Below are 26,228 nucleotides of genomic sequence, written 5' to 3'. Positions count from 1 at the left end.
GGGATGCACACCAAGACAAACATCAACTGCTGCTTGAGGACCATTAACTCAGAGAAAGACACTCTTTCGTCTGCCAGAAACTTGACAGTCTTCCAATGCAAGATGTCTACAACCGTGTTTTGCAGGCTGGCACATTCCAAGGTCCAGGATTGCATGCCGAGGGATGCACTAAACCTTGGGCAGCTACTTCAAAGGCTTAATGGGGAAAGGCCACAGTCTAAGGCCCACCTGCCACAGTATACCGAGGGGCTGGAACTAGTATGAAATCCCTCAGGCTGTATGTTTAACATGAAATGTATATTGTGAATATAACCAGTAATTCTAAGTGTAGTGAGGCACCCGAGTGACAGAAATTGAACTGTATTGCACTTTATGTAATGTCAAATTTGAACTGTTATATAATAGAACCATAGAAAAGTTTACAGCACAGAAGGAGGCCATTCAGCCCATGGTGTCTGCGCCGGCTGAAAAAACTAGCCGCCCAATCTAATCCCACCTTCCAGCACCTGGTCCGCAGCCTTGCAGGTTACAGCACTTCAGGTGTATGTCCAGGTACCTTTTAAATGAGTTCAGGATTTCTGCCTCCGCCACCAATCCAGGCAATGAATTCCAGACACCCACCACCCTCTGGGTAAAAAAGATTTTCCTCAGGTCCCCTCTAATCCCCTACCAATCACCTTAAATCTGTGCCCCCTGGTAATTGACCTCTCCACTCGGGGAAACAGGTCCTTCCTATCTACTTAATCTAGGCCCCTCATAATTTTGTACACCTCAATTAAGTCACCCCTCAGCCTCCTTTGTTCTAAGGAAAACAACCCTATCCAATCTTTCCTCAGAGCTGCAACTTTCAAGCCCTGGCAACATTCTTGTAAATCTCCAATGTACTCTCTCCAGAGCAATTATGTCCTTCCTATAATGTGGTGACTAGAACTATGCGCAATACTCCAGCTGTGGCCTAACCAGCGTTTTATACAGTTCCAGCATTACATCCCTGTTTTTGTTTTCTAAAGCTCAGCTAATAAAGGAGAACATTCCATATGCCTTCTTCACCACTCTATCTACCTGTCCTGCCATCTTGGGCATGCCCTCCAAGGGGTCTCAATTCTTCTACCCCTCTCACTATCCTCCTGTTTATTGTGTATTCCCTTGATTTGTTTTGCCCTCCCCAAATGCTTTACCTCACACTTCTCCAGATTGAATTCCAATTGCCACTTTCCTGCTGACTCAACCAAACCACTGATATTATTCTGGAGTCTATAGCTGTCCTCTTCACTATCAACTACACAGCCAATTTTTGTGTGATCTGCAAATTTCCTAATCATGCCTCCCACATTTAAGTCCAAATCATTAATATATGCCACAAATAGCAAGGGACCCAACACTGAGCCCTGTGGAACACCACTGGAAACCGCTTTCCATTTGCAAAAACATCCGTCAACCACTACCCTTTGTTTCCTGCCACTGAGCCAATTTAGGATCCAACTTGCCTCATTACCCTGCATCCTATGGACTTTCATTTTCCTGTCCAGTCTGCCATGTGGGACCTTGTCAAATGCCTTACTAAAATCCATGTAGGCCACATCCACTGTGCTTCCCACATCAATCCTCCTTGCTACTTCCTCAAAAAATTCAATCAAGTTAGTAAGACACAACCTTCCCTTAACAAATCCATGCTGACTATCGCTGATTAATCAATGCCTAAGTGGCAGTTTATCCTGTCTATCAGAATTGATTCTAATAATTTACCCACCATCAGGGTCAGACTGACCAGCCTATAATTATTTGGCCTATCCCTCGCACCCTTTTAAACAATGGTACGATGTTTGCAGACCTCCAGTCGCCTGGTACCTCTCCTGTATCTGGTGAGGATTTGAAAATGAACCTCAGAGCATCTGCTATTTCCTCCCTGGCTTCCTTTAACAACCTGGGATACAATCCATCCGGCCGTGGCAATCCACCTTCAAGGATATCAGACCCTCTAGTACTTCCTCTCTCATTATGCTTATCGTATCTAATATTTCACATTCCTCCACTTTTACTACAATGTCTGCATCATCCCTCTCCGTTGTGAAGACAGAGACAAAAAACTCATTAAGAACACTACCCACATCTTCTGCATCCATGCATAAGTTATCTTATACATCTCTGATAGGCCCTACCCTTTCCTTAGTTATCCTCTGGCTCTTAATGTATTGATAAAACATCTTTGGGTTTTCCTTGATTTTACCTGCCAATAATTTTTAGTGTCCTCTCTTTGCTTTCCTAATTTCCTTTTTTACTTTACCCCTGCACTTTCTATACTCCTCTAGACTTTCTAAAGTATTTAAGTTTTTTTGTGATAGTCATAAGCTTTCTTTTTCTGCTTTATCTTACCCTGGATGCTTCCAGATAACCAGGGGCTCAAGATTTGGCCGTACCACCCTTTATCTTTGTGGGGACATGCCTACACAGTGCATGTAGTATTTCGCTTTTGAATGCCTCCCACTGGTTTCCTACTGATTTTCCTTCAAGTAACTGTATCCAGTCCACTTTCGTCAGGTCACCTCTCAGCTTCGTAAAATTTGCCTTCCTCCAAATTAGAACTTTTACTCCTGTTTTATCTTTGTCATTTTCCATGATTATGAGAAAACTAACTGTATTATGGTCACTATCTCCAAAATGGTCACCCACTGCTACTTCATCCACTTGCCCAGCTTCATTTCCTAAGACTAAAACTAGAATTGCACCCCCTCTCATTGGGTTTGTAACGTGCTGGCTAAAAAAGTTCTCTTGTACGTTTATAAATTTTATTTATAAAGTATATTTTTAGAAAAAGGTCCCTTATTCTTTAAGGAATTCACTACCTTTCAGATATTAACTGTAAAGTATAACTGTTAACACATCACAGTATTAAGCATGAAAAAATTCCATCTTTCTGAGAACGAGTCATTCAAAGTTTGAAAGCTGGAATACATTAATTAGAAAAAAATCAAAAACAAGGAAAAAGAGGCAGTAATCTCTGAGAAACATGAACAATTCCATGTTGCATAAGGAAATAGGGCAGAATGGCTTGTTCTGGTTAATTCAATGGAAGGAGGAGATATAATTTTAAAAAAAATTGTAGATATGATCAATGTGAAAACATATTAACCCAGAGCAACAGTAAACATTTGTAAATTATATATTATCACAACACAATGGATAGAATCCCACGAAAACTATTCCCATCGTTGTGCTAAAAGTTGATCAAAGACAATGATGATGCCTTTAATATCTGAACACCAAGTTCCTTTGAAAGAGATAGGATACACTTTAGGGAAGTACTTTTCATTTTTGAGTCAGCCACACATGTAATTTATTAATCATGCCACATAGAAGAGATCATTTACAGCACTGGGCTGCACCCATGGCACAGGTGCCTTGAGTCACATGTAGCTGATGTCAAACCTGGGTGCAGTCAATGAACATCTGCACTGACTAATGATGAATAACATCCTTCTAATTTCTGGCTGTCAACCAACCAATTAACATTCCACTTCAAAAAAAATGAACAGAATTTTCAAATCACTGATATTCTGGGTATTTTTTGATTTTTTGCAGGAAGGTTGTCAGTATCAGCTGTTCCAGTGCAGCTACAACACTGGCATCGACCCAGCAAAGTGGAAAATTGCCCAGCTATGTCCTGTACACAAAAAGCAGGACAAGTCCAAACCGGCCAATTACCACCCCATCAGCCTACTCTCAATCATCAGTAAAGTGATGGATGGTGTCGTTGACAGTGCTATCAAGTGGCACTAGCTTAGCAACAGCCTGCTTATTGATGCTCAGTTTGGGTTCCACCAGGGCCACTCAGCTCCAGACCTCATTACAGCCTCGGTTCAAACATGGACAAAAGAGCTGAACTCCAGAGGTGAGGTGAGAGTGACTGCCCTTGACATCAAGGCAGCATTTGACTGAGTATGGCATCAAGGAGCCCTGGCAAAACTGGAGTCAATGGGAATCAGGGGGAAATCTCTCCGCTGGTTGCCGTCGTACCTAGTGCAAAGGAAGATGGTTGTGGTTGTTGGAGGTCAATCATTTCAGTTCCAGGACATCACTGCAGGAGTTCCACAGGGTAATGTCCTAGGCCCAACCATCTTCAGCTGTTTCATCAATGACCTTCCTTCAATCATTAGGTCAGAAGTGGGGATATTCGCTGATGATTGCACAATTTTCAGCGCCATTCACGACTCCTCAGATACTGAAGCAGTCCGTGTAGAAATGCAGCAAGACCTGGATAATATCCAGACTTGGGCTGATAAGTGGGAGTAGCATTCGTGCCACACAAGTGTCAGGCAATGACCATCTCCAACAAGCAAGAATTTAACTATCGCCCCTTGACATTCAATGGCATTACGATCGCTGAATCCCCCACGATCAATATCCTGGGGGTTATCATTGACCAGAAACGGAACTGGAGTAGCCATATAAATACTGTGGCTACAAGAGCAGGTCAGAGGCGAGGAATCCTGTGGCGGGTAGCTCACCTCCCAACTCCCCAAAGCCTGTCCACCATCTATAAGGCATAAGTCAGGAGTGAGATGGAATACTCTTCACCTGCCTGGGTGCAGCTCCAACAACACTCAAGAAGTTCGACACCATCCAGGACGAAACAGCCCACATGACTGCTTGTAAATGGGGTGCCATTCACTCCCTCCACTACTGACACACAGTGGCAGCAGTGTGTACCATCTACAAGATGTACTGCAGCAATGCACCAGGGCTCCTTAGACAGTACCTTCTAAACCCATGACCTCTACCACCTAGGAGGACATGGGCAGCAGATGCATAGGATCACCACCTGCAAGTTCCCCTCCAAGCCACACACCATCCTGACTTGGAACTATATCGCTATTCTTTCACTGTCGCTGGGTCAAAATCCTGGAATTCCCTTATCAGTACTGTACCTACCCCACATGGACTGCAGTGGTTCAAGAAGCCAGATCACCACCACCTTCTCAAGGGCAATCAGGGATGGGCAATAAATGCTGGCCTAGCCAGCGACACCCACATCTCAGGACTGAGTAAAAGTAGTAGTATCTTACAATGCAGCATAGTAAATTGATTCTGAAATATTGTAAAGCTCACTGAATGCACACCTGTAAGATTACATGGACTGGTTACAGTTACTTAGAAGAAAGAATTTGCACATTTATAACACCTTATTGCCAATTTGTCCCAAAGTGCTTGCAACCAATGAATTACTTTTGAAGTGTAGTCATGGTCTTTATATAAACAAGTACAGTAACCAATTTGGAGACAGCTACATCTCACAGATGTAAATGAATGAATGACCAGTTAATCCCACTAAGAGAGAGATACTGTCTCGGATACAGAACTCTACTCTGATTAGCAACACAGATGTGAACAGGCAGCCAGCTAGGGCTTTGGTACAATTTCTCATTCCAAAGACAGTACTTTCAACAATACAGCACTGCCTCAGTATTACCATGAAACTAGATGTCAGAAAGCGAAAACAAATAAATAGTTTGTGATAAAATGGGGAATATTATAAAGTTAAGTAAGACCGGGGGTGTTGCTAAATACTCAGTAGGTAATTTGCACATAGCTCAGCAAATTCTGCTCTAATGTAGGAACTTGTATAGAAGGTATGTAAAGCAGACAGTAGTTACCATCTGAATGATACAGCATGTCTGTTTCTCTTGCGGAGGGAAAAGCACTACACTGTAACTATGGGCATGGCACATACACTTAACTGATGATTCGACTCCTAAAAAAAACTTGAAGAGTGTTATACGCCAAGATCCTGAATTACACACTGCATAAGGCAGCATGAAAAGTCCCACTTTCATTGCTTGAATAATTTAGGATTCCACTTCCAATGTAACCTGTCAAAAATATGCAGAGTTACAGTGGTATGTTAAATTCTCAATAACAGCAATAACTTACATTTGTTAGCACCATTAAGAAACATCCCAAGGTACTCAAAATAACTCAATACCATAACATTAATACCACGGATGGAGAAAGAGAACTGAGGAGAATATAACCAAAGGCAACAAATTTCCAAACTGTTGTGCCTGCTGGCCACTGTGCCCAAGATAATCTGAATTGACTATTTTGCCATTTAAAAACAAATGTACGGTTATCTGCATGGTATTTATCAATTTTTTAAAAAGGCAAACACACAGAATTGTAATTTTGGATATGTAGCATAATTCATTGTTTTCCCCACGACATGAAATGCATTCCCCAAATCCCAATAACTAGATTCAATTGTTCTTCGAGACTGTTTCACACCAACAGGGTTAAAAACTCAAGTGCACCAGCAGCAATTGCTATGCTCTCCTTATACATACAAAGCTGAAACAATTAAAATGTGCTAAATATCACATACATTTTGCATACATTTCCTCAGATTTAAATGAATGCTCTGTAGATGTAAGAGAAGCTGACAGAGTGGGAAAAACATATATTTCAGTAAATTTAGCCATTACATAACAGGAGAGTGAATTGGTTATTTAATTTTCATTGTAAATAAAAGGCACCTGTGTGTAAAGTGTTAAAAGCTGCGTACAGGGCAGGGAGAGAGGGCTTGAATAATGGGGAACGGGGTGTACCTTAGAGGGCTCAATGTCTACATGAATTTTCCAGACAACAGTTACAACTTATGAGTTTGACATGCAAAGTTGTTGAAAAGAAACACCAGTGCACACAAATACAGAAGCAATTACCTGAGTAAAAAAGACAGATATTCTAATGGCTTGCATTTAGAACATAAGAACTAGGAGCAGGAGTAGGCCACTCGGCTCTTCGAGCCTGCTCTGCCATTCAATAAGCTCATGGCTGAACTGATTACTCCACATTTCCACCTACCCCCGATAACCTTCCACACCCTTGCTTATCAAGAATCAATCTACCTCTGCCTTAAAAATATACAAAGACTCTGCTTCCACCACCTTTTGAGAAAGAAAATTCCAAAGACTCACGACCCTCTGCGAGAAAAAATTCCTCCTCATCTGTGTTTTAAATGGGCAACTCCTTATTTTTAAAACAGTGACCCCTAGTTTGAGATTCTCCCACAAGGGGAAACATCCTTTCCACATCCACCCTGTCAAGACCTCTCAGGATCTTCTATGTTTCAATCAAGTCACCTCTTACTCTTCTAAATTCCAGTGGATAAAAGCCTAGCCAGTCCAATCTTTCCTCGTAAGACAGCCCTCCCATTCCAGGTATTAGTCTAGTAAACCTTCTCTATATTGCCTCCAATACATTTACATCCTTCCTTAAATAAGGAGACCAATACTGTACACAGTATTCCAGATGTGGTCTCACCAATGCCCTGTATAGCTGAAGCATAACCTTCCTACTTTTGTATTCAATTTCCCTCGCGATAAACAGTAACATTCTGTTAGCTTTCCTAATTATGTGCTGTACCTGCAAACTAACCTTTTGCGATTCATGCACGAGGACACCCAGATCCCTTCGCATCTCAGAGCTCTGCAATCTCTCACCATTTAGATAATATGCTTCTTTTTTATTCTTCCAGTCAAAGGGTACAATTTTACAATTTCCCACATTATATTCCATTTGCCAGGTCTTTGCCCACTCACTTAACCTCAGCATATCCCTTTATAGCCCCCTTATGTCCTCTTCACAAGTTACTTTCCTACCTTTGTCTCATCAGCCAAATTTAGCAACCATACCTTCGGTCCCTTCATCTAAGTCATTTGTACAAATTGTAAAAAGTTGAGGCCCCAGCACTGATCCCTGTGGTACACCACTCGTTACATCTTGCCAACCAGAAATGACCCATTTATGCCTACTTTCTGGTTCTTGTTAGCTAGCCAATCTTCTATCCATGCCAATAGGTTACCCCCTACACCACGACCCTTTATTTTCTGCAATAACCTTTGATGTGGCACCTTATCAAATGCCTTCTGGAAATATAAGTACAATACATTCACCGGTTCGCCTTTACCACAGCACATGTAACTCCCACAAAGAACTCCAATAAATTGGTTAAACATGATTTCTCTTTCAGAAAACCCCATGTTGACTCTGCCTGATTCCCTTGAATTTTTCTAAGTGCTTTAATAATAGCTTCTAACATTTTCCATAAGACAGATGTTAAGCTAACTGGCCAGTAGTTCCCTGCTTTCTGTCTCCGTCCCTTTTTAAAGAAAGGAGTTACATTCACTATTTTCCGATCTAACGGAACCTTCCCCGGATCTAGGGAATTTTGCAAAATTAAAACTAGCGCATCAACTATCTCATTAGCCACTTCTTTTAACATCCAAGGATGAAGTCCATCAGGACCCAGGGACTTGTCAGCCCAACAATTTGTTCAGTACCACTTCCCTGGTGATTGTAATTTTCTTGAGTTCCTCCCTCCCTTCCATTTCCTAACTTACATACTGGAATGTTACTTGTATCCTTAAGTGAAGACCGATGCAAAATATCTGTTCAATTCATTTGCCATCTCTTTATTATCCATTATTACCATTCCATAGACTCACTTTCTATTGGACCAACGCTCACTTTGTTAACTCGTTTCTTTTTTAAATATCTATAGCAACTCTTACTATCTGTCCTTATATTTCTAGCTAGCTTTCTCTCATACTCTAATTTTACCTTCCTTATCAATCTTTTAGTCATTCTAAAGACAGATAGCAAAAGTTTCTATAAATATATAAAACGAAAAAGAGTGGCTAAAGTAAACGTTGGTCCTTTAGAGGATGAGAAGGGGAATTTAGTTATGGGATATGATGAAATGGCCGAGGCATTGAACAGGTATTTTGTATCGGTCTTCACAGTGGAGGACACGAATAACATGCCAGTAATTGACAAAGAGACGAACGTAGGTGAGGACCTGGAAACAATCATTATTACGGAAGAGGTAGTGTTGGGCAAGCTAATGGAGCTAAGGATTGATAAGTCTCCTGGCCCTGATGGAATGCATCCCAGGGTACTAAAAGAGATGGCGGGAGAAATCGCAGGTGCACTGGCGGTAATTTTCCAAAATTCGCTGGACTCTGGGGTAGTCCCAGCAGATTGGAAAGCAGATGTGACGCCACTGTTTAAAAAGGGAGGTAGACAAAAGATGGGGAATTATAGACCGGTTAGCTTAACCTCTGTAGTGGGGAAGATGCTTGAGTCTATTATCAAGGAAGTAATAGCAGGGCATCTCGATAGAAATTGTCCCGTTGGGCAGACGCAGCATGGGTTCATGAAGGGCAGGTCATGCTTGACAAATCTTTTGGAATTCTATGAAGACTTTACGAGCAAGGTGGACAATGGGGACCCAGTGGATGTGGTGTACCTAGATTTCCAAAAGGCCTTCGACAAGGTGCCGCACAAGAGGCTGCTGCATAAGATAAGGATGCATGGCGTTAGGGGTAAAGTATTAGCATGGATAGAGGATTGGTTGACTAACAGGAAGCAGAGAGTGGGGATAAATGAGTGCTATTCTGGTTGGCAGTCACTAGTGGTGTGCCTCAGGGATCGGTGTTGGGACCGCAATTATTTACAATTTATATAGATGATTTGGAGTTGGGGACCACGTGTAGGGTGTCAAAGTTTGCAGATGACACTAAGATGAGTGGCAGAGCAAAGTGTGCAGATGACTGTGAAACTTTGCAGAGGAACATAGATACATTGAGTCAGCAAAGGTCTGGCAGATGGAATACAATGTTAATAAATGTGAAGTCATTCATTTCGGTAGGAGTAACAATAAAAAGGATTATTACTTGAATGGTAAAAAGTTGCAGCATGCTGCTATGCAGAGGGACTTGGGCGTCCTTGTGCATGAATCGCAGAAGGTTGGTCTGCTGGTACAGCAAGTAATTAGGAAGGCAAATGGAATTTTGTCCTTCATTGCTAAAGGGATTGAGTTTAAAAGCAGAGAGGTTATGTTGCAGCTGTATAAGGTACTGGTGAGGCTGCACCTGGAGTACTGTGTGCAGTTTTGGTGTCCTTACTTGAGAAAGGATGTACTGGCACTGGAGTGGGTGCAGAGGAGGTTCACTAGGTTGATTCCGGAGTTGAGGGGGTTGGCTTATGAGGAGAGGCTGAGTAGATTGGGATTATATTCATTGGAATTCAGAAGAATGAGGGGGGATCTTATAGAAACATATAAAATTATGAAGGGAATAGATAAGATACAAGTAGAGAGGATGTTTCCACTGGCAGGTGAAGCTAGGACAAGAGGGCATAGCCTCAAGATTAGAGGGAGCAGATTTAGGACTGAATTGAGAAGGAGCTTCTTCACCCAGAGGGTTGTTAATCAATGGAATTCCTTGCCCAGTGAAGTAGTTGACGCTACTTCAGTAAACGTTTTTAAAGCTAAGGTAGATATCTATTTGAACAATAAAGGAATTAAGGGATACGGTGAGAGAGCGGGTAAGTGGATCTGAGTCCACGAAAAGATCAGCCATGATCTTATTGAATGGCGGAGCAGGCTCAAGGGGCCGGACGGCCTACTCTTGCTCCTAGTTCTTATGTTATGTTCTTTGTTTTTTTTTTATATATTCTGTCCAATCTTCTGACCTGCCTCCCACCTTTGCACAATTATAGGCTTTTTCTTTAAGTTTGATACTATCTTTAACTGTTTTAGTTAACCACGGATGGAGGGTCCCACCCTTGGAATTTTTCTTCCTTGTTGAATTGTATCTATTTTATGTATTCTGAAATATCCCCTTAAATGTCTGCCACTGTATCTCTATTGACCTATTCTTTAACCCGATTTGCCAGTTCACTTTAGCTAGCTCTGCTTTCATGCCCGCATAATTTCCCTTATTTAAGTTTAAAATACTAGTCTTGGACCCACTCTTCTATCTCTCAAACTGAATATAAAATTCAATCATATTATGATAGCTGCTTAACTATGAAGTCATTAATTAATCCTATCTCGTTGCACAATACCAGGTCTAGTATAGCCTGCTCTCTGGTTGGCTCCAGAACGTATTGTTCCAAGAAATTATCCCAGAAACATTTTATGTACTTATCTAGGCTACCTCTGACCACCTGATTTTTCCAGTCTATATGTCGGTTAAAACCCCCCATAATTATCGCTGTACCTTTCTGACAAGCTGCCATATTTCTTCCTTTATACCCCTCCTACAGTGTGGTTAATGCTAGGTGGCCTGTACACCACTCCCACAAGTGACTTCTTGCCTTTTATGATTTCTCATCTCTACCCAAACTGCTTCTACATCCTTGTCTCCTGAACTTAAGTCATCTCTCTCTATTGCGCTAATACCATCATTAAATAACAGAGTTAACCCTCAACTTTTCTTAGCTTCCTGTCCTTCCTAAATGCCATGTACCCTTCAATATTCAAGTCCCAATCTATGTCGGCCTGCAGTCATGTCGCTGTAATGGCTATCAGATCATATTTATTTACTTCTATTTGCGCTCTCAGTTCATCTGTTTTGTTTTGAATGCTACATACATTCAGATACAGAGCCTTTAGTTTTGTCCTTTTATTACTTTTGTAACCTTTAGCCTTATCTGTTGATGTACTCCTAGATTTGTCTGCTCTTTCCTTTCCTGTCAGTCTATCATTTCCCGTCAGTCTATCATTTCCCATATTAATACCTTTCTCTCTTGCCTTGTCTCTACTACTTGATTTACCATATCTTCCCAAATTTGATCCCTTGCCTCCACTATTCAGTTTCAAACTCTCTTTACTTAGCTAGTTATGCAGCTCACTAGAACACCTGCCCCAGCATGGATCAGGTGTAGTCCGTCCCAACGGTACAGCCATCACTTTCCCCAGTATTGGTGCGAGTTGCCCACGAACCGGAACCCACTTCCACCACACAGTCTTTGAGCCAGGCATTAATTTCTCTAATCTTATTTGCCCTATGCCAATTTGCATGTGGCTCAGGTAATAATCCAGAGATTCTGCTTCTTAATTTGGCGCCTAGTTCCTCATGCTGACTATGCAGAACCTCTTTCCTTGTCCTGCCTATCTCATTGGTACCTGCATAGACGACAACGACTGGTTCCTCCCCCTCCCACTGCAAGCTCCTCTCCAGCCCTGAGCAGACGTCCCGAACCCTGGCACCGAGCAGGCAACACAGTTGTCTGGATTCTCACTCTTTGCTGCACATAACAGTGTCAATTCCCCTAACTATACTGTCCACGACTACCACGACATTACTTTTTTCTCCCTCCACTTGATTGGCTTCCTGTACCATGGTGCCATGGTCAGGCTGCTCATCCAACCTGTAGTCCCCACTCTCATCCAAACAAGCTGAAAGAACCTCAAACCTGTTGGACAATCACAAAGGCTGAGGCTCCTGCACTCCTGCCCTCTGGGTCCCTTTACCTGCCTCAGCTGCAGCCACATTCTCCTGTCTCTGACCAAATTAGAAGACCCTATCCTAAGGCAGTCCTAAGACTGCCTCCTGGTACAAAATGTCCAGGTAACTTTCCCCCTCCCTGATGTGTCGCAGCGTATGCAGCTCGGACTCTAGTTCAATGACTCTGAGCAGAAGCTCTTCGAGCCGCAAACACTTACTGCAGACGTGTTTGCCCTGGATCACACTGGCTTCCAGGAGCTCCCGCACGTTGCAGCTGTGACACATCACCTGTCCTGCCATCCTTAATGTGTTTTAATTAACTAAATTATTTTATTCAATTATTCATTTTATTTGCTTTTTTAAAAAAAATATATTTTATTAAGCTTACCACTAGTTCCTTTACTATTTTAAATGTTAGGATTAGAATGGACCTTAATCCCTTACCAGATACTCACCAAACAGGTAGCTTCTTCCCAAACCAATCACTGACCTGCTTGCCTGTGATGTTTGATGCTTTGTTTGATTTAAATTAAATTAAATTAAAAGCTTCCCTGTATACTCACCCCAGCGGCTCTCTGTTTCCCTGCTCTCTCTGTTGCTTGTGATGTCACTTTTCATTTTTTCCCTGCTCCACTCCCTCTGTGCTCCTCTCTCTCTCGGTCTCCGACTCTGGGCTTTTGCTGCGCTTTTTAAACCTCCGCTCCTGCTGTGCTCCTCTCTCTCTCGGTCTGTCTCCGACTCTGGGCTTTTGCTGCGCTTTTTAAACCTCTGCTCCCGCTGTGCTCCTCTCTCTCTCGGTCTCAGGTTTAGTAATTTGTTCAGAGTCTTATGTAATAATAGTTTGTGTGACTAACATTCTGGGTTATTTCAGCCAAAAGGTTCATGAAGCATGACCATAGCAATACATTAAGTCGTTTGGTCAATGCCAATGCGAGAACAGTTTTGATTGCCCACCTCATGTGATTACAGCACACGCTCAGCTCATATACTTGCTGATAAACACTGGCCAAGTGATGGAGCAAAGTGATTACTGCCGTACATTTAATACAGTCTGTTTTTATAAATTTTTCCAACCAATTAGCAAATATCTTGTACATCTCTCTCAAGACCAATAAACATATTCTTGGAGAAATGGGTAATGACAGAAGGGTATAGTGTATGCAATTCCACAAAAAAAAACACACAACACAACTAGGACTTAACCTATGTGAATATTGAAATCAGAAGCCAAATAATCTTGTCAACTAGTGAGATTGATTGTTAATGTGGTGCAGGGGAATCATTACAAAAAGGCAACTGCAGAAAACACAAAGGTAATGGTCATAATCTTACTGTGCTTACCTGCTCAACTCAACACCACAGATTAATCAGGAAACAAGTGTACTGAGGATATATAAAAAAAATGAAATTTAAGTGGCGCTGCGAAGAGATAAAGGGCTTAAATTAAATATTAACATATGATCGTTTAATCTGCTTTAATGAAATTTTTTGGCATTTCAATGGAAGTACTCTCCTTTTGAAGTGAATTAATTTCAGTGTAATTTCAAGGCCAAACTGTTACAGATATGAATATCTGCTACTTTAAAATCTACATTTGCTGTTAAGATTTATTCTTGCAGCAATTCAGTGAAACAAAATTGTAATTAAAGCTACCAATGAGTCTTTGTAGTGCAAAACACCAGCAATGCCTTCTTGTCAGATCATTTCCATCTTTTCCAAGTCAAATGACTAAATGGTTGGGGGAAATTAAGTAAAATTCAAATGCTTTGTGACGGTTCACTAGAGAAAGACTTTCAAACGAGTGACATTTCTACAGAGAAGACTTTAATGAAAGTGCAGATAATGATTGTGTAACAAATTGGAGACACAGCTAACAATTCTAATGAATTCATAGCAAACCCATAGATCTCCTGTGACATTGCTCACAGGTGATCCGGGAGCTCGAGTGCAGTTTCTGAGGTTAACCCTGCTCCTGATTCAACAAATCAATTGGAGCAATACTCCACATGGCTGACACAAAGCTAACAATTTCATACAATTCACTGCGAACACCAAACACAATATTAATGTTATCTATTATCTTTAATAGGCAATAGTGAATCAGCTGCTAGTCACACCTCCCAGCACTGTGGTGATTTGCCCAGTATTTGTCAGCATTTCCTTTTTTTGTTGCCTGCCTACCTAAGCACATGTCGGCTCACTACCTCTGCCAGCTGCCCCACAAAGAATCCCACTGTCTACCTTACCAGCCACTGACCTCTCCTGCCCACCTCACTACTATTCCCAGCCTACTACTCCCCTCTGTACTGTCTTTTCAAGTCAACTACCCAATTCTCTTCCTCTCCCCTGCTGGCCTCTATCCTCTCCAAACTGTTCGCTACCTTCTCTGCAGTGTCTCACCTCCCTACTGACTGCCCACTTCCCTTGCTGCACCACTTGCAGCTTCTCACCCATCCTATTTACTCAGTTAGCCAACTTCTGCTTACCATTGTTCACCACCCCCCCTCCCTGGGCTCCCCTCTTGCATGTTCAACACCTCTCACAGCTTCTTCCCAGTCCCCCAATCTACTCACCTCCAGCATACCTATACTCCTCACTGGATACTGCAACAAGATGAAATACTGTACCCAAAGTTCACCTGAATCAATGTCGAAAAATAATAAAGCTAAAAAAACTTCAATAAGGATAATAAAAAAATGGATGAAAAAAAATTCTATGGCTGTTAAAAAGTAAATCGAGACATAAATAAACAGAAAAATAAAATAGAAACCATGAAACAAATGAAAGGAAAGAAGCAAACCACTTGAAAAATTGCAAGAAAACAAACCAGTCTGCAAACTAAAGCCCTTCTGCATAATTACTCTATTATATAAAAACATTGTTGCAACACCCATGGTGAACATGCATTATTTGTTTCAGCTGTACATTTTCTTTTTTGCTTATTCTTTCCTTCTCCCTCTCCAAAACATTTTTTCCTCAGTTATTTGGATGATGGGAAAAGGTATTTTTTTTTTTTTTACTCTCCCTTGATCCATTATGGAAAATTAAGGTAAATAAAAGCAAAATACTGCAGATGCTGGAAACCTGAAATAAAAACAGAAAGTGCTGGAAATACTCAGCAGGTCTGGTAGCATCTGTGGAGAGAGAAGCTGAGTTAAGGTTTCAGGTCAGGGACCTTTCATCAGAATGTAGGGAAAATTAGGGAGCTCACTTCTGGTGCAAACATTGGACCTCTACAAACCAGAAAAACTCATCCCAAGCAATACAGTTAAGTTAAATGTTTTACTTAAGGAGTAAACTGGATAATTCAGTGAAAAGAACATATTTTTATTTTTGATTAATATATCCCATGGCATTAATCAGTGAGTTGGAGAATATACTGGGTGAGTGGATCTTTAAGTTTATCAGCCCCTGTTCTAATCTGCCTATTATATCTTGATTTCCAGCTTTGCTCTAAGTTGCCTCTGTTGGGAACTGACTTTGCGACCCCTCAGGACAGAAAATTTTGTTGCTTTACTGCTGTTTCTATCCTTGACCAAGTGCTGGTCAGTACAGCTGCTTCGCCCCAGCAAAATGCGGGATAATCTCTTGCTATTTTTCAGAATGAATTTTCAGAGTTCACCTGGTGCCCTGGCCAACATTTATTCCTGAACCAATGCCAACAGCAGCTAATATGGACATTTATCTCATTGTGGTATGTCCTACCTTGCTGTGTGCAGATGTGTTGCTGTATTTTCCTAAATTGCAACAGTGACTACACTTCGTATGTACTTAATTGGCTATAATCGCTTTGGCACGCCCGGAGGACGTGAAAGGTGCCATGGAAAAAAAGTTGTTCCTTCAGTTTAAAAACAAATCATAACTTAAACACTGTCTGCATGTTGATGTTCAAATTCTTCAAGCGGTATAATAAATTAAGACAATCCAACAGAATAAATACCTTTGGTTTTCTCAGTTTGGGCAGGAAACACAATAAATACACAAAATCCCAAATTAAACAAACCTATAAGATAAATAAACAATATCTGAGCAAATACTGCGCATGAGTTCTTGCGCTGTTTCCCATTGTACACAGACAGGACATATTTTAGGAAGCTATATATGGCATTGATCTTACAAAATCCCTGCATAACAGATCACAATCAATGCATTAAGCATGGGTCATCAAGTTTCAGCCACAGCAAAGATTATTAATTAATGTCAGCACTTCCTGGTGTTAGCTTAGGTCATATGTATACATTATGGAACATTTTAAAAATAAGCATTGTTTTTTTTTGTGCAGATATATGTATGAAAAGAGCAGATCAAGTCCCTGTAGATCTGACACAGAAATGAAGACCCCTATTGAAAATAAGGCACAACTGGAATAATGTCTCCTTAGGGATCAAATCGCAATACTCTGACCACATGTACAGGCAAATTCTAATCTGGACAGACTTTAAAATGAAAACAAATGCTACTTCTATCTTGCAATGTTACTTCCACACTCAAATATCCCATTGTCTGTTAAATTTAACAGAACTCCATCTGAATCATAAGAGACTGCACCATGAATGCTACATAGCCTCCTATTACAAATGAAATCTAAGTTAAGAAATCACCTCTTTCTAGATAGTGGTTAGTGCTATTTAGGCTAAGGTGCAAAGAGAAGCATTATTGTTCATCTGTTACTTGGGGCTGATCAGCAGTGTCAAGGCTTGCAGTAAACTATACATTCACAAACCATTCATATTAAATGCATTTTTCATGCATATGGAAAAGGTGTTCAGTGGAGCATCTACTTACACTCCTGATATCTAGATTGGTTAATGCTCTTGCCTGAGAAGGGTAGATAAAAATAGTCTGCTCAGAATGCATTGTCAAAGAGTAGTGAAATAAGATGCAAAAGTAACAAACATCTCGGTGGCACGAGTACAAGTATCAATAGTTTGAAGCATCTATTTTACAATGACACATTTGGACAATTGTCATCCAACCACTAACCCTGTAAAATGGTAGCTAAATTAGATATAATCTAATGAAACACTCCTCTGATGGAAGTTACCGGCACTCCTGCAAGGGTTGTTGTACTATATTTGCAGCAGAGTATTGAAGGAGTAGGACAATAAACTAAATTCAACACAGCCAGTGTTAGGTTCCTTTCTGAGTACACTTTTTTAATGCAGGCAATACTCACAATCAGTAAATTAAGTCTAATTAATTAATTAGATATTACAAATGAGGCTGTTTGAAATATATTTCATTGAGAAAGTCTTGACAAGAAGGATGAACTAAGAAAGTTAAGGATGGTATCAAATTGAAAGAAAAGGTACACAATGTTGTGAAGACTGGTGGTAGGTCAGAAGATTAGGAAAATTTTAGAAACCAGCAAAGCATGACTAAAACAAAAAGAGGGAGAAAACAGATCATGAGAGTAAGCTAGCAATAAATACAAAAAGAGAGTAACAGCTTCTACAAGTATATAAAAAGGAAGCAAGTAGCTAAAGTAAACATTGATTCCTCAGAGCATGAGACTGGGGAATTAATAATGGAAACAAGGAAATGACAGAACTTTGAACAAATATTTTGTATCTGCCTTCACAGTAGAAGACACTAAAAGCATCCCAAAAATAGTAGAATATCTGGGGGCAAAAGGGAGGGAGGAACTTAAAACAATCACTAGAGAAAAAGTACTAGGAAAACTTATGGGACTAAAGGCTGACAAGTCCCCTGGACCCAAAGGCCTGCATCCTAGGGTTTAAAAGAAGTGGCTGCAGAGATAGTGGATGTATTGGTTGTAAATCTTCCAAAATTCTCTAGAATTCTGGAAATGTCCCAGCAGATTGGAAAAATGCCCCTAAAGAAAGGAGCGAGACAGAAAGCAGAAAACTATAGGCCAGTTAGCCTAATATTTGTCATTGGGAAAATGTTGGAAGCCGTTATTAAGGAAGTAATAGCAGGACATTTGGAAAATCATAATACAATCAGGCAGAGTCAACATAGTTTTATGAAAAGGAAATAGCGTTTGAAAAACTTATTAGAGTTCTTTGAGGATGTAATGAGCAGGGTGGTTAAGGGGAAACAGTAGATGTAGTGTATGTGGATTTCCAAAAGACATTCAATAAGGTGGCATATACAAGATTACTGCATAGGATAAGAACTCATGGTATTGGGGGCAATATATTAGCATGGATAGAGGATTGACTAACTAACAAGAAACAGAGTCAGGATAAATGGGGCATTTTCAGTTTGTCAAACTGTAACAATTGGGGTGCCACAGGGATCAGTGCTGGGGCCTCCACTAGTTACAATCTATATTCACGACTTGACTGAAGGGACTGAGTGTATTGTAGCCAAATTTGCTGACGATACAAAGATAGGTGGGAAAGTAAGCTGTCCGAAAAACACAGTCTGCAAAGAGACATACAGATAGTTTAAGTGAGTGGGGAAAGAATTTGGCAGATGGCGTATATGTGGGAAAATGTGAGGTTATCCACTTTGGTAGGAAGATTAGAAAATCGAAATAGTATTTAAATGCAGAGACACTGCAGAAAGTACTGCAGTAGAGAGGGATCTGGGTGTCCTTGTACATGAAACACAAAAAGTTAGCATGCAGGTACAGCAAGTAATTAGGAAGGCAAATGGAATGTTGGCTTTTATTGCAAGGGGGATGGAGTATAAAAGTAGCAAAGTCTTGCTGCAGCTATACAGGGGGTTGTTGAGACTACACTTAGAGTACTGCGTACAGTTTTGGTCTCCTTATTGAAGGAGGGATACATGCATTGGAGGCAGTTCAGTAAAGTTTCACTAGGTTGATCCTGGGATAAAGGGGCTGTCTTATGAGGAAAGGTTCAGCAGGTTGGGCCTATACTCATTGGAGTTTAGAAGAATGAGGGGTGATCTTATTGAAACATAAGATTCTGAGGGGGCTTGACAGGGTAGCTGCAGAGAGGATGTTTCCCTTCTTGGGGAAATCTCGAACTAGGGTCATAGTTACAGAATAAGGGGTCACCCATTTAAGATGGAATTGAGGAGGAATTTGTTTCTCTCAGAGACATGCATTTTGGTATTCTCCACCTGGAGGGTGAGTCATTGAATAAATTCAAGGCTGAGATAGATAGATTTTTGAACTGTAGATCAGTCAAGGCTGTGGGAACAGGCAGGAAGGTGGCGTTGAGGCCAAGGTGAGATCAGCCATCATATTATTGAATGGCGGAGCAGGCTCAGGGCACTGTATGGCCTATTCCTGCTCCTATTTCTTGTGTGCAATGTAATAACACATTAAAATAAGTAAGCTTGCAGGTGAGCAGAAATGTATTACTAGATGAATGAAAACTTTCTGAAGTTCTACTGAAAATGAAATGTAGTCTAAATGAAGATTGAACCATTTGCTAAAATGAAGTTATCCAGCAAACATGAAAAGCAACTTATGTGTATTACAAACTATTAGAAAAAAATTTTGAAAAGTAAAATGAAAGTTAGTTTCATCAGAGAAGGAGCTTCTGTAACTACTGCAGGTTTTGGAGTTTACCTAAAACCAATGGAACCAATACAACAGCTTGATATATCTAACGCTGCCAAGACCCAGTCTCCCAAGAAACACATCTTAGAAATATGTAATTTTGTTTTGCAGCCACTTTCCTACGTGCAAAACTGAAGCAGCCACAGCAACAAATTCAAAAATATTGGAAGCCCTTGCCAATGATAGCAGGAGACTTTGGCAGGAATCGTGTGTCTATATATTTTTTCAAAGCTTTAAATAGATTATTTTCCATAAACTAAGGAAAACTACACACAAAAACGAGCATTAAGTAAATGTTAACTTAGTATTGACAGTGACCTTGTTGAAATACAGATTCCACCTATTGTGTTATTATATTTACCTTCATAGTTTCAAAGACAATGGAATATAAACTGCAATAAAATTTTAAAAACATTCCTGAATGTTAAATAAAGTAAAGGAACATTGTTAATTGAAGCATCCCGTAAAACAGTTCTATAAACAGAGCTGTCTAGAACATAATCATGCCAACAAAAAGTAAATTCCTTGCAAAGGCTTGTAGCAAAGTTGCTACTGCTGTGGTGACCTTGTCCCAGTGATCAAGATAGTACAATGTGAAGGTAATTCTTGAACACCTATTTCCACATTATAGTCATGATGTTGCTAGGAAATAAACCTAATATTATTTGACTTCTGTTTCTTACTTCCCCGCAACCTCAACCAGGAAAGTGGAATGTCTGAAGCTTCTGTGAAAAATGTAGATTTTTATTTACCTTTTAGGTTCATATCTATATCGAAAATAGGTCAGGTAACTCACAAAAAAGGGAGGCTGTTAAAATGGTGCAACGAAGATGAGAACAGGCAGATTTATTTGATCAGATTATTTAATTTAAAGACTCCTGTTGATTCAGAGTTTACTGCAGACTGTATGCTTGAGCAGCAGTTATACAGTGCTCCTCGTATGATATCACGAGCTGCACAGCACAATTTGCACTGCTGCTGGAGAAAAAAGCAAGCTTACAAACATGTGCAAAACTCTGTACACAGCCTGTAAACTTTGAATGTTTTGATAATGTGGTTGGGATAATCCACTTTTTCAAACATCAAGAAAATCTCTGTTTAGGGTTATAAAGTCCCCAGGAGATCCAACTGGCCCAAGCATTTTACCAACTTGACACACCACTTGAGTTGTATGCTGAGGTGTTAAGCCCGAGTAATGTGGTTAAAATCCTGGAACGCTCTTCCTAACAGCACTGTGGGTGTACCTACCCCACATGGACTGCAGCGGTTCAAGAAGGCAGCTCACCACCACCTTCTCAAGGGCAATTCGGGATGGGCAAGAAATGCTAGCCCAGCCAGCAATGCGTACATCCCACAAACGGGAAAAAAGTACCTCCTAAAACTTGCCAATGTACTTTGGAGCAAGATCAGGGTCCAACTGCAGAGTTATACCATCTCTTTGCACTGTGAAACAGAAACCACTTTGCAGCCAGATCACAAGTATAAAGCTATTTGAACCTCACTAAGGCAGCAAATGAAGCTCCATTTGTGAACTGATTTTAGGACTGGTTGTCAAGATCGGTTGGATAGTGAGCTTCAAAGCAAAAATGTAGATAAATTGGAAATTTGCCATTTGATTTGAAACCTTCCGACAGCAAGAAGGACTCTATTTTAACATCTTCACCAAAAAAATTCTAGTTTATGTAGGACTTAAGGAATGTGAAAAGGAAAAGCAGCTCACTGAATAGGAACTATCCAGCTGGTGGTGTATTGGTGATATTTTATTATATGGTTGCTATTTTTGCTTCTGTATATATACAAAATAAGTGTCAATAAATTGTGTTAACAATGTAGTTTTTCCCAATATAGTCCAGTGTTGTTTTTCACATTTGACAGGCATCCTGGGAAATCAATGTAAATTTCAGTGTGCAACGTCATTGCAAAATTGTTAACCAGGGACTGCTACGCAACTCAAAGCATACACTTTGCGATCACAAGAGTAGTGGTCACTCCTGTGAGGCTGTTTCCCTTTAACGGCAAAATCATGCTATGAAAAACCTAATCATAATAGCTTCTAATAAGTGCAACTGTTCCACTGATGTCTGAGAAATTCTTATTCAAACAAAAAGTGTGATGAACAGGCCAGCTATTCTGCAAAATTTTTGCAGTGCATTGTCACACACACAATTAAAATGTGGTCTGAAGTTGTCAAATTGAGGCACATTTCAATTTGACAAGCGCTGATACCACAAGAACCAACGTAAAACTATATTTTAAAGATTTATATCAAAAGGTTAAAAAGATCCAGTGAAATGCCTTTACATTTTGAATTTATTTTTCAACTGTGCTGATAAATTGCATTAACACAACAGAAGCACTTGAGTACATACACTTAGTGTTCTGCTTTGCCCATGTACAGTATGGTGCAGAGGCAGCAGTAGAACAGCACAGCTGTACAGCAGGAACAAAACCATTGCTTGCAGTATAAAAGCACCATCAATTCTGACAACAAAAGAATTGGAACCTCCTTAGTGCAAATAGTTTGGATGGAGCAGTTTTTGTCAGGTGTGTCCAGGAAGGTTTCCTGACTCAATATGTAGATAGGCCGACTAGAGGGGAGACTATGTTGGACTTGGTGCTTGGCAACGAACCAGGCCAGGTGGCAGATCTCTCGGTGGGAGAGCATTTCGGTGATAGTGATCACAACTCCCTGACCTTTACTATAGTCATGGAGAGGGACAGGAGCAGACGGGATGGGAAAATATTTAATTGGGGGAGGGGGAATTACAATGCTATTAGGCAGGAACTGGGGAGCATAAATTGGGAACAGATGTTCTCAGGGAAATGCATGACAGAAATGTGGAGGTTGTTTAGGGAGCACTTGCTGCGACTGCTGGATAGGTTTGTCCCGATGAGACAGGGAAGGGATGGTAGGGTGAAGGAACCTTGGATGACAAGAGATGTGGAACAGCTAGTCAAGAGGAAGAAGGAAGCTTACTTAAGGTTGAGGAAGCAAGGATCAGGCAGGGCTCTACAGGGTTACAAGGTAGCCAGGAAGGAACTGAAGAATGGACTTAGGAGAGCTCGAAGGGGACATGAAAAAGTCTTGGCAGGTAGGATTAAGGAAAATCCCAAGGCGTTCTACACTTATGTGAGGAACAAGAGGATGGCCAGAGTGAGGGTAGGGCCAATCAGGGATAGTGGAGGGAACTTGTGCCTGGAGTCGGAGGAGGTAGGGGAGGTCCTAAATGAATACTTTGCTTCAGTATTCACTAGTGAGAGGGACCTGGTCATTTGTGAGGACAGCGTGGAACAGGCTGATATGCTCGAACAGGTTGAGGTTAAGAGGGAAGATGTGCTGGAAATTTTGAAAGACATGAGGACAGATAAGTCCCCGGGGCCAGACGGGATATACCCAAGGATATTACGGGAAGCGAGGGAAGAGATTGCTGCGCCTTTGGCGATGATCTTTGTGTCTTCACTGTCCACTGGAGTAGTACCGGATGATTGGAGGGTGGCAAATGTTGTTCCCTTGTTCAAGAAAGGGAATAGGGATAACCCTGGGAATTATAGACCAGTCAGTCTTACGTCGATAGTGGGCAAATTATTGGAGAGGATTCTGAGAGACAGGATTTATGATTATTTGGAAAAGTATGGTTTGATTAGAGACAGTCAGCATGGCTTTGAGAGGGGCAGGTCATGCCTCACAAGCCTTACTGAATTCTTTGAAGATGTGACAAAACACATTGATGAAGGAAGAGCAGTGGATGTGGTGTATATGGATTTTAGCAAGGCGTTTGATAAGGTTCCCCATGGTAGGCTCATTCAGAAAGTAAGGAGGCATGGGATTCAGGGAAAGTTGGCTGTCTGGATACAAAATTGGCTGGCCCATAGAAGTCAGAGGGTGGTAGTAGATGGAAAGTATTCAGCATGGAGCTCGGTGACCAGTGGTGTTCCACAAGGATCTGTTCTGGGACCTCTGCTCTTTTTGTGATTTTTATAAATGACTTGGATGAGGAAGTGGAAGGCTGGGTTAGCAAGTTTGCCGATGACACGAAGGTTGCTGGAGTTATGGATAGTGTGGAAGGCTGTTGTAGGTTGCAACGGGACATTGACAGGATGCAGAGCTGGGCTGAGAAGTGGCAGATGGAGTTCAACCTGGAAAAGTGTGAAGTGATTCATTTTGGAAGGTCGAATTTGAATGCGGAACACAGGCTTAAAGACAGGATTCTTGGTAGTGTGGAGGAACAGAGGGATCTTGGGGTCCATGTCCATAGATCGCTCAAAGTTGCCACCCAAGTTGATAGGGTTGTTAAGAAGGAGTACAGTGTGTTGGCTTTCATTAACAGGGGGATTGAGTTTAAGAGCTGCGAGGTTATGCTGCAGCTCTATAAGGCCCTGGTTCGACCACACTTGGAATATTGTGTTCAGTTCTGGTCGCCTCATTATAGGAAGGATGTGGAAGCTTTAGAGAGGGTGCAGAGGAGATTTACCAGGATGCTGCCTGGACTGGAGGGCATGTCCTACGAAGAAAGAATGAGGGAGCTAGGGCTTTTCTCATTAGAGCGAAGAAGGATGAGAGGTGGCTTGATAGAGGGGTACAAGATGATGAGAGGCATAGATAGAGTGGATAGCCAGAGACTTTTTCCCAGGGCGGAAAGGGCCATCACCAGGGGGCATAATTTTAAGGTGATTGGAGGAAGATTTCGGGGAGATGTCAGAGGTAGGTTCTTTACACAGAGAGTGGTGGGTACGTGGAATGCGCTGCCAGCGGTGGTAGTAGAAGCAGATACTTTAGGGGCATTTAAGCGACTCTTGGATAGGTACATGGATGATAGTAGAATGAAGGGTAGGTAGTTAGTTTGATCTTAGAGTAGGTTAAAGGTTCGGCACAACATCGTGGGCCGAAGGGCCTGTACTGTGCTGTTCTATGAGCTTGTGAAATGGTGCTCATTATTGAACAAGAACTGAAAATACATTGCTCAGTTAAAATGAGCCAAGTTGCAAATTACAGACAGCCCTCAACTCAGAACATTAACTTGAGTGCATTTACACTACAAATGTAAATTTCATTCATTAGTATAAATGAAGCCTATTAGAGTCAGGGCATGATCTGCTTGTAGTGAAATACCCAGGAGGAAAGCGTCTATTTCATTTTTGCTTCAGATCAGTTTGGCTTCGAACACCCGACTTACATGAGACAATGGGTCTAGTGCTGATACTAAACTGCTTCTAAACTGGTGCTTTAGTTTAGATTTCAAGAATAGCATTAGTGAGATGGCTCCTAACGTTTCCACTGATATATCCACCTCCTTCATTCTGCTGATCAGACTCATATCATGAAAGACTATAACTGTGTTGCCAGGACATGAACATATGAATTAGGAGAAGTAGGCCATTCAGCCCCTTTAGCCTGCTCCGCCATTCAATAAGATCATAGCTGATCTGTTTGTGTCTCAAATTCCACACTCCCATCTACCCCCGATAATATATGATTCCCTTGCCTAACAAGAATCTATCTACCTCCACCTTAAAAATATTCAATGACCCCGCCTCCATCACCTTCAGAGGCAGAGAGTTCCAAAGTCGCACAACCCTTAGAGAGAAAAAAGATGATCTAATCTCTATCCTAAAAGGGCGATCCCTAATTTTAAACAGTGCCCCCTAATTGTGGACTCACCCACAAGAGGAAACATCCTTTCCACATCCACCTGGTCAGGGCCGTTCAGGATCTTATAAACTTCAATCAAGTCTCCCCTCACTCTTCTAAACTCCAGTGAAAACCAGCCCAGTCTGTCCAACCTTTCCTCATAAGACAACCCGCTCATTCCAGGTATCAATCTAATAAACCTCCTCTGAACCGCCTCCAATGCAGTTACATCCTTCCTTAAATAAGGAGACCAAAACTGCACAGTGTTCGAGATGCAGTCTCACCAATGCCTTGTATAACTGAAGCAAAACATCCTTACTTTTATTTTCAATTCCTCTTGTAATAAAGGACAGCATTCAATTAGCCTTCTTTATTACTGCATACTAACCTTTTGTGACTCATGCACTAGAACACCTAGATCCCTCTGCACCTTGGAATTCTGCAGTCATTCTCCGTTTAAGTAATACTCTGCTTTTTTATTCTTCATGCCAAAGTGAACAACTTCACATCTTCCCACATTCTACTCCATCTGCCAGATTTTTGCCCACTCACTCAACCTGTCAAGAATCGGTCTGCAACCTCATGTCCTCTCCACAACATACTTTCCAGCGATCTTTGTGCCATCTGCAAATTTAGCTACTATGCTATCTCTCCCCTCATCTAAGTCATTGACATAAATTGTAAAAAGTTGAGGCCCCAGCACAGACCCCTGCGGGACTCCATTCGTCACATCCTGCCAATCAGAAAAGCACCCATTTATGCATACTCTGTTTTTCGCCAGCCAGCCAATCTTCCATCCATGCTAATATGT

At 41.2% G+C, this 26,228-nt stretch overlaps 1 protein-coding gene across 12 annotated transcripts in view; it reads right to left on the bottom strand.

The window, feature by feature from the left end:
* fam110b (family with sequence similarity 110 member B) overlaps positions 1–26,228 on the bottom strand; it is a 161,240-nt gene that overhangs the window by 23,394 nt on the left and 111,618 nt on the right. For 2 of the 12 annotated variants that reach the window (XM_068030883.1, XM_068030885.1), the window contains one exon: positions 13,629–13,670. The exons of the other annotated variants lie outside the window; for them this stretch is intronic. The gene's annotated coding sequence lies outside the window, so the exon portion shown is untranslated. The remainder of the gene's footprint in view (positions 1–13,628; positions 13,671–26,228) is intronic. 12 annotated transcript variants of the gene reach the window in all.

This window comes from Heterodontus francisci, chromosome 5 (assembly GCF_036365525.1).
Source record: "Heterodontus francisci isolate sHetFra1 chromosome 5, sHetFra1.hap1, whole genome shotgun sequence".
Lineage (NCBI taxonomy): Eukaryota > Metazoa > Chordata > Chondrichthyes > Heterodontiformes > Heterodontidae > Heterodontus > Heterodontus francisci.
The sequence above is the reverse complement of the archived record's forward strand: the minus strand, read 5'-3'. Positions and strand labels throughout refer to the sequence as shown.